Genomic DNA, 15339 nt, shown 5'->3' with positions numbered 1-15339 from the left:
TTAATTAATATAAATAATGATTAATTTAGTTTGTCATTAAAATTATCGTTTAATCATTTGAAAAAAAAGGAGACAAAAAACAAACTTCACTCTTTAGGTCATTTTTCTAATAAATAATAATTTACTTTACAAATCATAACCATATTTTTTTTCGAAAGTAGAAACTTATCAAATATATATTGACTAGTACAACCACGTTAAAAATATTAATGTCATTGATATAGCCCAAAAATTTCATTTGTATTCACCATTGATAAATATATAATAATAAAAATAATATTATAAAAAAATTATTAAAAAAATATGATTATAAATATTATAATTGATAAAAATATTAATTATTAATTAATATTATTTAATTTTTAATAATAAATTGAAGCAATTTAAATAATACTAAAATTTTAAAACAATTTTAAACTAAAATGTAAAATATAAAAGTAAACTAAGTTAATTTGAGTTATACAAAGAAAACCAACCAGTTCCATTTGTTGGTTTAACTTCCACCTATTTAGACTTGACATCGGCACTTGCTTGCAGACGACTAACCATGTCCTGTGAAAAAATCAGCCTCCCGATTTTCAAGGGTTGCACCTTTTTTTTGAGAGTTCGAGGACAAAGACAAAGCAAGAACACAAATCCTTTTGTTGATGATAGAATCCCATTCGATCCAATTGAGTTATATGAAGAAAACCGACCAAATTGGTTTGTTGGTTTAACTTCCAACTGTTTAGACTTGACATCGACGCTTTCTTGTAGATGACTAACCATGTCCTATGCGGAAATTAACCTCTTGGTTTCCAAGGGTTGCACCTGTATTTGAGAATTCGAGGAAATAGACAAAGGAAGACCTTGAGGAGTATTCTGCAGTCCCTTAGAGTTAACAAGAAACACCTCCGGAGTTCCCCTCAGCATTGTGGTTCTCTTCTGTTTACTAGTTCGTCTGGAGGTGATTTTGGAATCTTGGAGTATGATTTGATCGAGGCCGGGGAAAATGAATTGTGTTCTTCAGCTCAACCATGGTTCAACTATTGCTTCTAGGTGTTTGATTGTTTGGCAAAGAAAATTGAGCGCAGACCTTTCAGATCCAACTGAATCTGTTTCATAATTGAATCCATTTCATCGCTTCATTTCCTCACCTACTTCAATTTCCTTATTACGACAATTTCCTTATTACAACGTAAGGCGTTTCCCTTTGGAAAAGACTCCCCTGATTGCCACTCTCCACCGTTTTTCACCGTTGATCTTTGTGTTAGATGATTGAAGTATTATTCACCGTCCACGTGAGTTTTGGTTGGTTACCGTTTTTCATTGGTTATACAGTATAACGGCTTTTGTTGTGGCTTACCTTCTTGTTTATTTTTAAATTTGAGTTTTTTGAAAATATGAGGAATCCTCGACAAATTGCACGCCAATAAAGTGACAACAAATGAATGTGAAAAGATGGGGACCAGAGTCGATCACGAGTCTATGACTACAATACGGAAGATTCGCAGCAATTCATCTGAGCCGTTCGGAGATCTATTTAAGCCACCCAATGTTCTCCTTCAATTCCCCCTTCATTTCATTAACATCGTTAGCTTGTTTATGCCCCTCTGTATTACATTTTATTCTACGAGTCCCTGTTTTTTTCTTTCAACATACATTGCCTCCTTTCCTATTGCATTCGCTTTTCTCCCCGTATTCAACATATCTGGTATTCTTTAGAGCCAATCTTCTTTGATTCTTCTGAAATTGTTGGAGTTTTATAATTGGAACATAATTATCTTGTTTTGATGCCTTTGATGTGCATATACTTCAGTGTATCGGGATGATAATTTTTTGGTGTATGTATTGCAGAGTCATCCATAATGGTGCTGGCTGAGAATGGATTCGTGACAGAGCAGGGCCCTCAATTTGACTGCCCTCTGTTTGGTGAGCATCACACTTCTTTCTTTGGCTTTTAAGTTTTTCCCTTTTCAATGGTATTAAGCTAAAGCTGTATGTATTCGTTTCTGATTCCAATCCGCTGTTCTAGATCTGGATGACACATTATATCCCTTAAGCTCCGAACTAGCTGCAGCATGCACCAACAACATCAGAGGTAATCTTGTAGCTAATCTGCCCCTAAAAAATTGTGTAATTTCAGTGTTTTTTTTAAGGAAATGTTAATCTTTAGATTTTAATCTAAATGCAACCCGAAAAGCTTGGAGTTTCATATTTAGATTGCCACCGAATAATTTCTTGGAATTTACGTGAGCTTGTTATATGCATCTCCAACTTTGCAACTTGAAGGTAATCAGACCCAGATGGACTATGGGCTTAGTGTTCATATTCAACACGCCCAATATATTGTCTGTAAATAACGCTCTGTTGCACACACAAAGTTGGATCACCCCACCCATACTGGGGTTGTAGACGCAATTAAGACTTCTCTTAAGCCATTGAGGTAACTTTTGAGGTTTGAATTGTGTGTGTGATCCGGTTGTTGTTTGACAGATTATGTGAATCAAAAACTGGGAGTTGAAAAGAGCAAAGTCCCTAACTTGAGCAAGAGAGCTGTATAAAACTTATGGGACAACCATGGCCGGACTCAGGGTAAGCATTCAATCCCTATTGTTTCATGTAATTCAACATGGTATTTCAACTTTTAAGGTTAAAATGACTGATTTTTAGCATTGGGAGTCTTCTGTAGCTGATTACTGAGGAATTCAGCAACCCCCTTATGTGTCATTGGTTAGCAAGTAGCTTAAGAGTGGGGTCCCTTATGTGTCATCGGTTAGCAAGTAGCTTAAGAGTGGGGTTATGAGCTGCTTTCAATCAGAACCTGCTTCCTGGAATGACTGCAGAACATCTGAGACATACTATCCATAATTACTCCATGGTTTTCTATGATTTTACTGGCCACTACTCTGCTAGGATACCTTTTGCAAATTCATGAGACTGAAACCCTGTTTCTCATCTGTGGTCTTTAAGCCTCAAGGAACTCTCTTCTTGCTCCGCTAATGATAATATATGAATGCAAATATAAGGTGTTCTAGATGTCTTTATTTAATAACTACTACCGATATCAATTTCTAAAATATGGAATTATGATCAACGTTATGGCTAGGAATTGCAATTGGATTGAGAACCTTTTTCTCAACTTTCATGTTTATGAATTCCTTGCATATTTTGACAGTATTCTTTGTTCTACGCAGGCAGTGGGCTATGAATTTGACTATGACGATTACCACAGGTATCTAAGAAATCTTGTATCATCTTCTGGTTGGTAAATTTACAGCTATCTAACGTTTCAACTTTCAACAAAATCAGAGAAAATGCCAGTGATTTGACTTTCATTGTTTAGACTGTTTGGAATACCATTGATTGCTTTTGGCCTTACACGCTATCCTGTTTCACTCACTAGAAACAAACATTTCTTATACAGTTTTGTTCACGGAAGATTGCCATATGAGAATCTTAAACCAGATCCTATGCTGAAGAACTTGTTATTAAGCATGCCTCAGAGGAAAATTGTAAGATCATATGGATCCCTTCAAATTATTTTTACGATGATATTAAATGAAGTCCTAGGTTTTGTTTGGAAACTTATTAGCGTGCTCGTTAACCACTTGTAACTCTGTTATGCAAAAACAGATATTTACAAACAGTGACAAAGTTCATGCTGCAAAGGTCCTTAACAGGCTGGGATTGGAAGATTGCTTTGAAGGCATAATATGCTTTGAGACACTTAATCCTCTTTCAAATATTACTGAAAGCAATAATGAATGGAATATGCCCGCTAATAACTCTACAATCCCGAAGACATCCATAATTTGCAAGCCCTCAAAAGATGCCATGGAGTAGGCTCTTCGCCTTGCAAACGCTGATCCACAAAAAATGGTACGGTAACAAAGATTTTGATGGCCATTTTCCTTCAGCTATCCATCTTTTCATGAAAAGATTGACTCATCCAGGTACTGTAAAAAGTTTATACCAAATCCCCCTTAGTAAACAAAGAAGGATAGCTAACACCTCTGCTTTGTGAGGGTACAGGGGTATCCTATAGCGATACGTTTTCTAAAAATGACCATTCTGGCTAAAATCCCCTAGGGTGAATGACCTAGTTGTCTTTTGAGAAGTTATGTTGCATTGGTATTTTCACAAGAAAAAGATGCATGTTGCTCTAATCATGTCCCACATACTGCACAATTATCAACTTGTCTCTGAAAACAGTCCTTTTTCAACGAGGAGGATCTACAAAGAGAATATTGTATTGAGTCCCAAAACATAAATCTGAAGGTGTGTGACAGAGATGTTTAAATAAGAAAGAGATGTTTGTTAGTCTGATCACATCCCACATACTGATCAATTATACATCTGTTCCCGAACAGCCCCTTTTCAGTGGAGAGGAGCTACAAAGGGACTGTTGTACGCAATTGTAATCTAGACTCAAACCAATCTGGCAACCTGCAATTCGACATCATCAATTTTTATTTACCTTATGCATATCATTTCAACAACATCTATTGTAAGAGTTTCTATTTAATCTATTATGTTTCCGTGCAGATTTTCTTTGATGACAGTCCCAGGAATATAGCCGCAGGAAAGCGTGCAGGCCTCCATACCGTATTGGTAAAGACCATATAATTGTAAATGGGATATAATGCTTTTGTAAAAATACATAATTGGTTGAATCTTCATCTAATTACGCCGTAAGGCGTTTCCCTTAGACTCCCCTGATTGCCACTCTCCACCGTTTTTCAACGTTGATCTTTGTGTTAGACGATTGAAGTATTATTCACCGTCCACGTGAGTCTGATTGCCACTCTCCACCGTTTTTCACCGTTGATCTTTTTGTTAGACGATTGAAGTATTATTCACCGTCCACGTGAGTTTTGGTTGGTTACCGTTTTTCACCATTGATCTGTGTGTTACATGATTCAAATATTATCCACCATCCATGGGAGTTTTGATTGGTTAGAGTAAAATTGTTTTACAGTGTAACGGTTTTTGTTGGGGCTTATAGTTGGTTAGGGTAAAATTTTTATACAGTATAACGGCTTTTGTTGTGGCTTACCTTCTTGGCACTGTGTCAGAGCATGGACTCATTTACATTTACGTTGCCGGCAGAGATGATCAAGATCAAAATCCCTTGCACGACCCGCAGTGGTTTACAATTTGTTTGTAGACCATTAAAATTACCGACATGAACCAAGGAGAGGATGAATGCTTTGGTGCTTTCATCAGCGACAATTTTTTCATTATTAGCCCTGATCTAATCAGGTGGAGTGCGGAAGTTTATGATCCAGAAACAAGGGCATGGAAAACACTGGAGACTATGGGAGATAAAGAGAAGGGAAAGGCCCACTGGCATGTCTGGTTGTTTCTTCTTGCAGCAAGGAGTGATGGAATGTGATTCCAATGAAAATGTGTGGAGGGCACTGGGTTCTCTTGCTAAAACCCTTGAAAGGATTTAGTGTTCTGGGAAGATTTTTGTTTACGGTAATGCCGAGAGTAATGTTAAAGTTTGCTATATCTATGAGCCGCCTATAAGAACTGCAGCAGGAAAGCAAACAGAAATGATTGGGATGTACAGAGTATTGAGATTTGAAATTAAGTAACAATGATTACCATATTGTCGTTTGAATAATGTAGTAAGAAATTTCACTTTCTTGTTATCCTTGAAGGAACATTGGTAATAGATTTTGTCAGTTGAATAGCGTAGTAAGAAATTTGACATTAATGTTATACTTGAATGAACATTGGTAATAGATTATGTTATACTTGAATGAACATTGGTAATAGATTTTAGAGAGTTCCTGCATTAAAAATGATGTTATTTTTGGATGAGTTTAGAGGTGCACAACTGAGCAATGTTGGTTGGTTGTTAAAAATTTCAAAAGTTTTATGGCATCCCAGAATATTCCAGAATACAATTTTACAGAGATTGAAACTCAAAACTTTTTTTTTAGGTAAATTGTGTGTGGTTATTGATTATTAAATATTTCTATGGCATTCGAGAGGACAATTTTACGGAGATCGAAGCTCAAAATATTTTTTTGAGGTGAACTATGTGTTGTTATTTTTTATTAAATATTTCATTTGTTTCATGGTATTCTGAACTATGTGTTGTTATTTTTTATTAAATATTTCATTTGTTTCATGGTATTCCAGAATACGAATTATGGACCTTAAATTTGCTGCAGTTTCTCGATGCATATCCCTTCTCTTCTCGTTTCATTTTGTGAATTTTACTTCACCAAAATTATACACACTTTGATCAAATCAGAATATTTAAGCCTCCACTTAATGAGTTCTAATCGTGAGATTCGATAGTTTTGATATTCAAGTTTTTCCATAATTAAAGTTTATATGTTTAGCATAATGTTAGATTCTATATTTAGTCTTGTCATGATTTTAGCTTTTATTATGGGTAATTTATATATTCAATTTCATGTTTTATTTTCTAGATTCTATATTTAGTCTTGTCATGATTTTAGCCCACAACGACTCCTCATGCTATATGTTTTGGATTTTCAAAACAATACTTTTCACCCACAACGACTCAACATGCTATATGTTTTGGATTTTCAAAACAATAATTTCGTTTTATGTTTTGACTAGATCATGAACTAAGATCATGTAAGACATTTTACAATTAATGTAAGAATGTTCAGTCTTTTTCTCATGGAAAAAAAATAAAAAATAAAAAGTTTCATATAGTTAAGAATTATGTTTTCATTTTTTTAATACTAGAGAATTTAAAATGATATTGTTTATTAATTAGGTGAACAAAGTATTACTATAATACAACCTCTAATAATTATAATATGTGTCATGACACATTCAAATAAGCTAACATTATATGAAACACATTTATTAATGTAGTTATGTTAGTTAACTAAAATAAGTTAAAATTTGTAAGTATTGATAAGAGTAAACCATTAATATTATTACTCATAGTGAGAATTAATGGTAGTTATCATCATGAAAAAATTGAGATAGCTAAAAAAAAATTATAGTGTTATTAAATTATGTTAGGAAAATTATTTTAAATTTAAATTATTAGAATATATTAAAAAATATTTCTTTATAATAAATTAAATTTCTAATAAAGTATTACAATATATTAAAAGGAAATAAATATGTATTACAACAAATTACAATGTAGTTGAAGAAATTGAAGGCAGATGTTGAATCATATTAAATAATTTCTTAAATTCAAAAATTTTAATGTAGCGATGATTTTCATATGGTCAATAATAGAAATAATAAATTACAGATTATTATAAAAATAATAGAATGAGTTCCATGTATTGGTCCCCCCTTCATTGTACAATTATAAATGAGTAGTTGTTAGTGTTGACAACTAGCAAAACCACATTATTAAATGTGGTTGATATACACAGTAAGCTACAACTTAATATATACTATATTATAAACTTATAATAATATTATAAGCTCACAAAATTAGAAAATGCAACATATTATTCATATTATAAACCCAAAGGGTTATAAAGCACAACCAAATTAATAAATGTGGTTAATACACACTGGTAAGCTATACCAATCACATACATAAACATATTAGTAAATGTAGTTGAAATTACCCAATAGGCATTAACTGTATAGATTTAACATCCGTATTAATATTGATAATGATAGATAGATATAAATAAAAGTAATATTATAAAAATAATAATTATATTATATTATATTATTAAACCCTATCATTATTATAAATCCAGGGTACTAATATTATTAACTCTTTGGAATTTATTGTGAGTATTAAAATGTTTAGATATTTGTTTTCAAATATTCTAATATGATCCCACATCCAGGGTACTAATATTATTAACTCTTTGGAATTTATTGTGAGTATTAAAATGTTTAGATATTTGTTTTCAGATATTCTAATATGATCCCACTGCAGCAGAGAGAGGTCGAAATGTTGGAGAATTCCTAAAACAAAAAATACTTGTGCCATTTTGTCTTCTTTTGAAGTTGAAAATTCTTCAGAGAAAGACGAATTTCTCTATCTCGTAGTTGTTTAAACACTGGGACGTAAATAGAAAATGATCTCTAAAACACTAAAGCATGGCACCAATATTTACTGGTCCATTTCAAATTGACATTGAGAAAATAATGTATTACTTTTTAGTACTTGGCAAAACTAACCCATAGAACTTGCTAGAATCCCTACAAACATATGATAAAATATTCAACATCAGATCTATCAACATCAGTCACGCCAACAAGAGGTATCTGTTTTTTTTTCAAATTTCCATTCCAGATTGTGCAATGTATCCATCCTTTTTCATTCACTTCTTAGCCTCTCAACTTTGAACTTCATTTTCTGATTCAATAGTGTATCCATTCTTTTTCTACCTTTTCTTATTGTGCCAGAAAAGTTTTTTACTATTTCAGTAATTTGTCCATTCTTTTTGTTTACTAATTGAGCAATGTTTGATATTGTGGGAGCCTTTATCACTGTTGAGGGCAATACCACATTCACTAGGCATTAAAACAACCTCTCTACTGTCTTTCTGAGGCTGGGAAAATTGAGCAATATTTGATATTGTGGGAGCCTTTATCACTATTGAGGGCAATACCACATTCACTAGGCATTAAAACAACCTCTTTTTGAGGCTGGGAAAATGCAGAGAGGTTGATCTTCATATTGGAAATTATAGAGCATACTATTTTTATTACTAACATTGGGTATGCTTTTCAGATTTCCAAGTCGAGGTTGGGTAAGAACTCGGATTCTGGATGGCAACCAAAGTCTAAAAACAGGGCACGTAGGGAGATCCCAGGCATCAAAGATATGGATGCTAAGACTCCAAAGATCCCTGGGTGGTGCTCACTCTGTGATGTTACATGCAGCGCAAAGTAAGTTCTTCACAAACAACATGTGTTTGGGAAGAAGCACCAGTCCAGGTTAAAAAGCTGAAGGAAAAGGGTTCAGAAGATGTAGTAAAGCCACATAAAAAGTAGCCACAAGGACTGGTGGGGTGGTGTTCTCTTTGTGAGGTTAGTTGTGGAAGCCTAGAAAATATTCATGAGCTGCATATGTCAGGGAAAAGACACTTGTCCATGTTAGGAATGGCAAAGGCAAAGGAGCAGGAGACAACAGAGACTAGTAAAGACAATGTTATTGGAAAAAGAAAAGATGATTCAGTGAAGGAAGAAAGAGATATGCCATCCAAGAAACGCCACAAGTTACATAAAGGAGATGTTGCCCATGCCCAGCTTATAGAGGATGGAAATTCTGAAGCCCATTTACTGGTCTATGGTGAGACAGAAAGTGTTGCTGGTCGCAAAGTTGAGGAAGAAGCTTTTGTCAAAGCTCAAGATGAAGGGGCAAATTAAATGTTCCAAGCTTTCAAGTGTTTTAGGTTTTGTGGACATTAGATTTCAAAATTTTCTTTAAGGTTTTGTGACAGTTGAGACACTTCACGATTGCAGAATAGAAATCCCTGGAGATTCATAAGAAATGTTTTTGAACATGCTGGAATTAAATATTACGTAGGGTTGAATTTCAAAAATTTTGATGTGATTCATAAGAAATGTTTTTGAACATGCTGGAATTAAATATTGCGTATGGTAGGATTTAGAAAATTTTGATGTGATTTTGAACTTTTCATATGTAAACAGTTCTTAAGGTGGCTGTGATTATGAAAGAATTGATTAACCTCTTTGCAAGTTAATTGGTTTATCCTTTCAACGTTGAAAGGTTTTTAGAGAAGGTTCTCTGTAGCAAGGGGCCTTTGTAAAACTGAGGCACCTGCTGTCTTTCTGAGGCTGGGAAAATGCAATTGTCCCCATTCACATGGGAGGTAGGGCAATGCCGCCTACCCTTTCTCCTCGATTGATACCCATGACCTCAGAGACATGATGATTAGGGATCCCTGCAGACAACCCATTATACTTGTGCCGTTTTGTCTTCTTTTGAAGTTGAAAATTATTTAGAGAAAGACAAATTTCTCTATCTCTTAGTTGTTTAAACACTGGGACATAAATAGAAAATGATATCTAAAACACTAAAGCATGGCACCAATATTTACTGGTCCATTTCAAATTGAAATTGAAAAAATAACGTATTACTTTTCAATACTTGGAAAAACTAACCCATAGCACTTGCTAGAATCCATACAAACATATGATAAAATATTCAACATCAGATCTATCAACATCAGTCATGCCAACAAGAGGTATCTGTTTTCTTTTTCAAATTTCCATTCCAGATTATGCAATGTATCCATCGTTTTTCATTCACTTCTTAGCCTCTCAACTTTGAACTTTGTTTTCTGATTCAGTAGTGTATCCATTCTTTTCTACCTTTCCTTATTGTGCTAGAAAAGTTTTTTACTATTTCAGTAATTTGTCCATTCTTTTTGTTTACTAATTGAGCAATGTTTGGTATTGTGGGAGCCTTTATCACTGTTGAGGGCAATACCACATTCACTAGGCATTAAAACAACCTCTCTGCTGTCTTTCTAAGGCTGGGAAAATGCAAAGAGGTCGATCTTCATATTGGAAATTATAGAGCATACTATTTTTATTACAAACATTGGGTATGCTTTTCAGATTTTCAAGTCCAGGTTGGGTAAGAACTCAGATTCTGGATTGCAACCAAAGTCTAAAAACAGGGCACATAGGGAGATCCCAGGCATCAAAGATATGGATTCTAAGACTCCAAAGATCCTTGGGTGGTGCTCACTCTGTGATGTTACCTGTAGCACAAAGGAAGTTCTTCCCAAACAACATGTGTTTGGGAAGAAGCACCAATCCGGGTTAAAAAATTTGAAGGAAAAGGGTTTAAAATATGTAGTAAAGCCACAGAAAAAGCAGCCACAAGGACTGGTGGGGTGGTGTTCTCTTTGTGAGGTTAACTGTGGAAGCCTATAAAATCTTCATGAGCTGCATATGTCAGGGAAAAAACACCTGTCCATGTTAGGAATGGCAAAGACAAAGGAGCAGGAGACAGCAGAGACTGGCAAAGACAATGTTCTTGGAAAAAGAAAAGATGATTCAGTGAAGGAAGAAAGAGATATGTCATCCAAGAAACGCCACAAGTTACATAAAGGAGATGTTGCCCATGCCCAACTTATAGAGGATGGAAATTCTGAAGCCCAATTGCCTGTCTATAGTGAGACAAAAGGTGTTGCTAGTCGCAATGTTGACGAAGAAGCTTTTGTCAAAGCTCAAGATGAAGGGGCAGATTAAATGTTCCAAGCTTTCAACCCGTTGAGCGTAAAATGGTCTTTGTTTTAGGTTTTGTGGACATTAGATTTCAAAATTTTCTTTAAGGTTTTGTGACAGTTGAGACACTTCACGATTGCAGAACAGAAATCCCTAGAGATTCATAAGAAATGTTTTTGAACATGCTGGAATTAAATATTACGTAGGGTTGAATTTCGAAAATTTTGATGTGATTCATAAGAAATGTTTTTGAACATGCTGGAATTAAATATTGCGTAGGGTAGGATTTAGAAAATTTTGATGTGATTTTGAACTTTCCATATGTAAACAGTTCTTAAGGTGGTTGTGATTATGAAAGAAATTGATTAACCTCTTTGCAAGTTAATTGGTTTATCCTTTCGACGTTGAAAGGTTTTTAGAGAAGGTTCTCTGTAGCAAGGGGCCTCTATAAAACTAAGGCATTTGTTGTCTTTCTGAGGCTGGGAAAATGTAGTTGTCCCCATTCACATGGGGGGCAGGGCAATGCCGCCTACCCTTTCTCCTCGATTGGTACCCATGACCTCAGAGACACGATGATTAGGGATCCCTATAGACAACCCATTACTGACAGAGAACCCACTTTGGGATTGTGGAAAACAAACTTGAAAGTTTGGAAGCCATGATGAAGAGAATCAGGATGTTGGCTCAAATCCTCCAGCAAAAACTGATGGTGAACATTAAAATGGGATCTGATTTTCTCCATGATGAAGAAATGACTCAAAAGTAATAGACCCGAGGCAATGACTCTACAAATGTCAACCAAAAACGAACGAAGAACATGCATCATAGAAATGACCAGATAGATAATCATAGCTCCATTCAATTGAAGCCATGTCAGTTGATACATTTGATTTCATAGAATATTTTGACAAAGGTGGGAAACAACAAATTACGTGGCTTTGGGAAACTGATAATAGACCATGCTTGGATGGTAGAAAAGGCATTTTACTACAACTAAACTCTACTCTCAAGCCTAAGATAATCACCAATCAATCTCAAGTATGGTATTTCTTACAATTCTTTTCAGCTATTACATTGAGGAGATCTGAACCACTTGCGGAGGGAACAGCTCTCGATGTGACAAAAGGAAGTTTTTGTTTGTTAATAATATGGACAAGTAATCATGTGGAGGAGAGAAATCAAACACTACTAGAATTAAAGCACTCCCATTTAGGCATACTTGTTTAATGGGATAGGAGATTTCTCAAGATCTATATATTTGGTAATGAGACCTTCATTATTCCAGGCATCGACAAGCATATCAATATACATAACAACAAGAGAGAAACACTTCTCCTTTAGATTCTCCAGAGTGCCCACATAGGAACCCAAGGTAGCCACTCTTCCACTCCAGGAGTATTGCATATCATTTTAGGACATCATTGCTCCTCTTCAGTAGTCTTCCTACCCTAAGAGTGTTTGGTTCAGCTTCTTATGCATCATGTACAGGTCCAGCCGTAGTGAATAAAATTTCTTAAGAGCACCAACCTTTTGATGAGCAGATTCCTAGAGATGAACAAATTGGGCTTCAAACAAACAGGAACATGCTTGCTTCCATACATAAGAAAATATGGATAACAATGATTTTTGAGTTGTACAAAAAATGGAGAAGCAATAATTGTTTTATCATTATCCATATTAAGTTTAACCTCTCATTGCTATTATAAGGTTTAACACTGAAATGATTATGCTCTAATATGTCTGATTTTGAGTCTGAGTCAGTAAAGAAAAATGCTCAAATGTAACCATGTGCTCCTTCAGCAACCATGATGTCATGGTGACTTGGGAGCTCCACAAGCAATTTGTGAATTTCCAACCATTACATTAACCCACTTGCAACTTCTCTCGGTAATTCTTTCCTCGCATCTCTATTAGATACTTAATAGACATTTTAACATGGGATAATGTCTAAAACACAGGGAGAACATCAAGGTCTACAATGGAATTTATTGTGAGTATTAAAATGTTTAGATATTTGTTTTCAGATATTCTAAGATGATCCCACTGCAGCAGAGTGAGGTACAAATGTTGGATAATTCCTAAAACAAAAAATACTTGTGCCATTTTGACTTTTTTTGAAGTTGAAAATTCTTCAAAGAAAGACGAATTTCTCTATCTCGTAGTTGTTTAAACATTGGGACATAAATAGAAAATGATCTCTAAAAAACTAAAGCATGGCATCAATATTACTGGTCCATTTCAAATTGACATTGAAAAAATAACGTATTACTTTTCAGTACTTGGCAAAACTAACCCATAGAACTTGCTAGAATCCCTACAAACATATGATAAAATATTCAACATCAGATCTATCAACATCAGTCACTCCAACAAGAGGTATCTGTTTTTTTTCAAATTTCCATTCCAGATTGTGCAGTATATCCATCCTTTTTCATTCACTTATTAGCCTCTCAACTTTGAACTTTGTTTTATGATTCAGTAGTGTATCCATTCTTTTGCTTAGTATACTTTATAGTCTTCCGTGCAACAAATTCTACAAGTGCATAGACGTGTAGATTCATGTGTTGAATCCAGAAAAGTTCAGTTTATTAATGCGGATTAAGTTCTATTTTGTTGCAATTTTGATGTAATTCAGGAACAAGTGACGCAAAGAGAAAGAGCCACGAGGATCAACCAGCAGAGCAGGATGTTTCCACTTCCGGTGGTAAATGGTCTTCTATGCAAATTCCTCTGCCTAACCTTGATGGGAATATCTCTTCTCCAGGTATTGGTATTCAGTATACTTTACAGCGTCCCATGCAACAAATTCTGCAAATGCCTAGACCTGTAGATTCATGTGTTGGCTGCAGAAAAGTTGTTCAGTTTATTAATGTGGACTAAGATCCTTTTTATTGCAATTATGATGTAATACAGGAACAAATGATCGAAAGCGGAAGAGCCCCGAGGATCAACCAACAGAGCAGGATGTTTCCATTTCTGGTGGTAAATTGTCTTCTATGCAAATTCCTCTACCTAACCTTGATGGGAATATCTCTTCTCCAGGTATTGGTATTCAGTCTACTTTGCAGTGTCCCATGCAACAAATTCTGCAAGTGCCTAGGCCTGTAGATTCATGTGTTGGCTGCAGAAAAGTTGTTCAGTTTATTAATGTGGACTAAGATCCTTTTTATTGCAATTATGAAGTAATACAGGAACAAATGACCGAAAGCGAGAGAGCCCTCAGGATCAACCAATAATGTAGGATGTTTCCATTTATGGTGGTAAATTGTCTTCTATGCAAATTCCTCTACCCAACCTTCATAGAAATATTGCTTCTCTAGGTACTGGTGTTCAGTCTACTTTACAGTCTACCATGCAACAAATTCTGCAAATGCCTAGACCTGTAGATTCATGTGTTGGCTCCATCTCTTCTATCTCCTTAACAGATGTGCCTGTGACATGACCCCTTATGATGCCTCATCAATTAAGGACTGTTTATGGATATCAGTTGCTCAATTTCGTACTTGAATGGCCACTTTCATATGGTATTCCTTTGGATATCTTGGAAAATCTGGGAACATCACCTATTCCATCACTTGATACCATATCTCAGTCATTGTCACCTAGTAACAATCCAATTTCGTCGACTGTGATCCCAAATATGCAATTCTATGATGTCTTATATTTTGACCAATAGTTTAAGGAGAGAATTTTGATTTTGATTTTTGGTGTGATTGCTCTTTTGGAGTATCTTGTTTTCTCTTCAAGAATCAACTATTTTTACAATGTTGTTAGTCCCTTTACAATGTTACAAGTCTTTCCCCTTTCGGTTGTAAAGACTATAGTATTGTATTTTTGTTTTTTAATTAATTAGTTACAAAAAATGATGATATACCATTGTTTAAATTAAAGTTTTGTCGAAATCACATATTGCATTTCACATTATACCTTATGTTTAAGTCTGAGACTTTATTTAACCTCTTCCCAAGATAGATATCCAATTCTTCAACCCATATATCTTATGTTATAAGTTACATTTTGATTAACATTTTTTCACAAATAAACTAATGCTAGCATTAGTTTACTAACATTAAATGTTTTCATGAGTATCCCTCGAACTTGATCTTTCTTTGCACCATTTTAAACTTTCCACCACCTTGTAAGTTTTATGACTTCTAGACTTTGTTTTATAAC

Source organism: Pinus tabuliformis, chromosome 3_2 (assembly GCF_031772625.1).
Source record: "Pinus tabuliformis cultivar Carrire ecotype Pingquan chromosome 3_2, CPIR1, whole genome shotgun sequence".
NCBI lineage: Eukaryota > Viridiplantae > Streptophyta > Pinopsida > Pinales > Pinaceae > Pinus > Pinus tabuliformis.
This window is presented reverse-complemented; position numbering follows the sequence as displayed.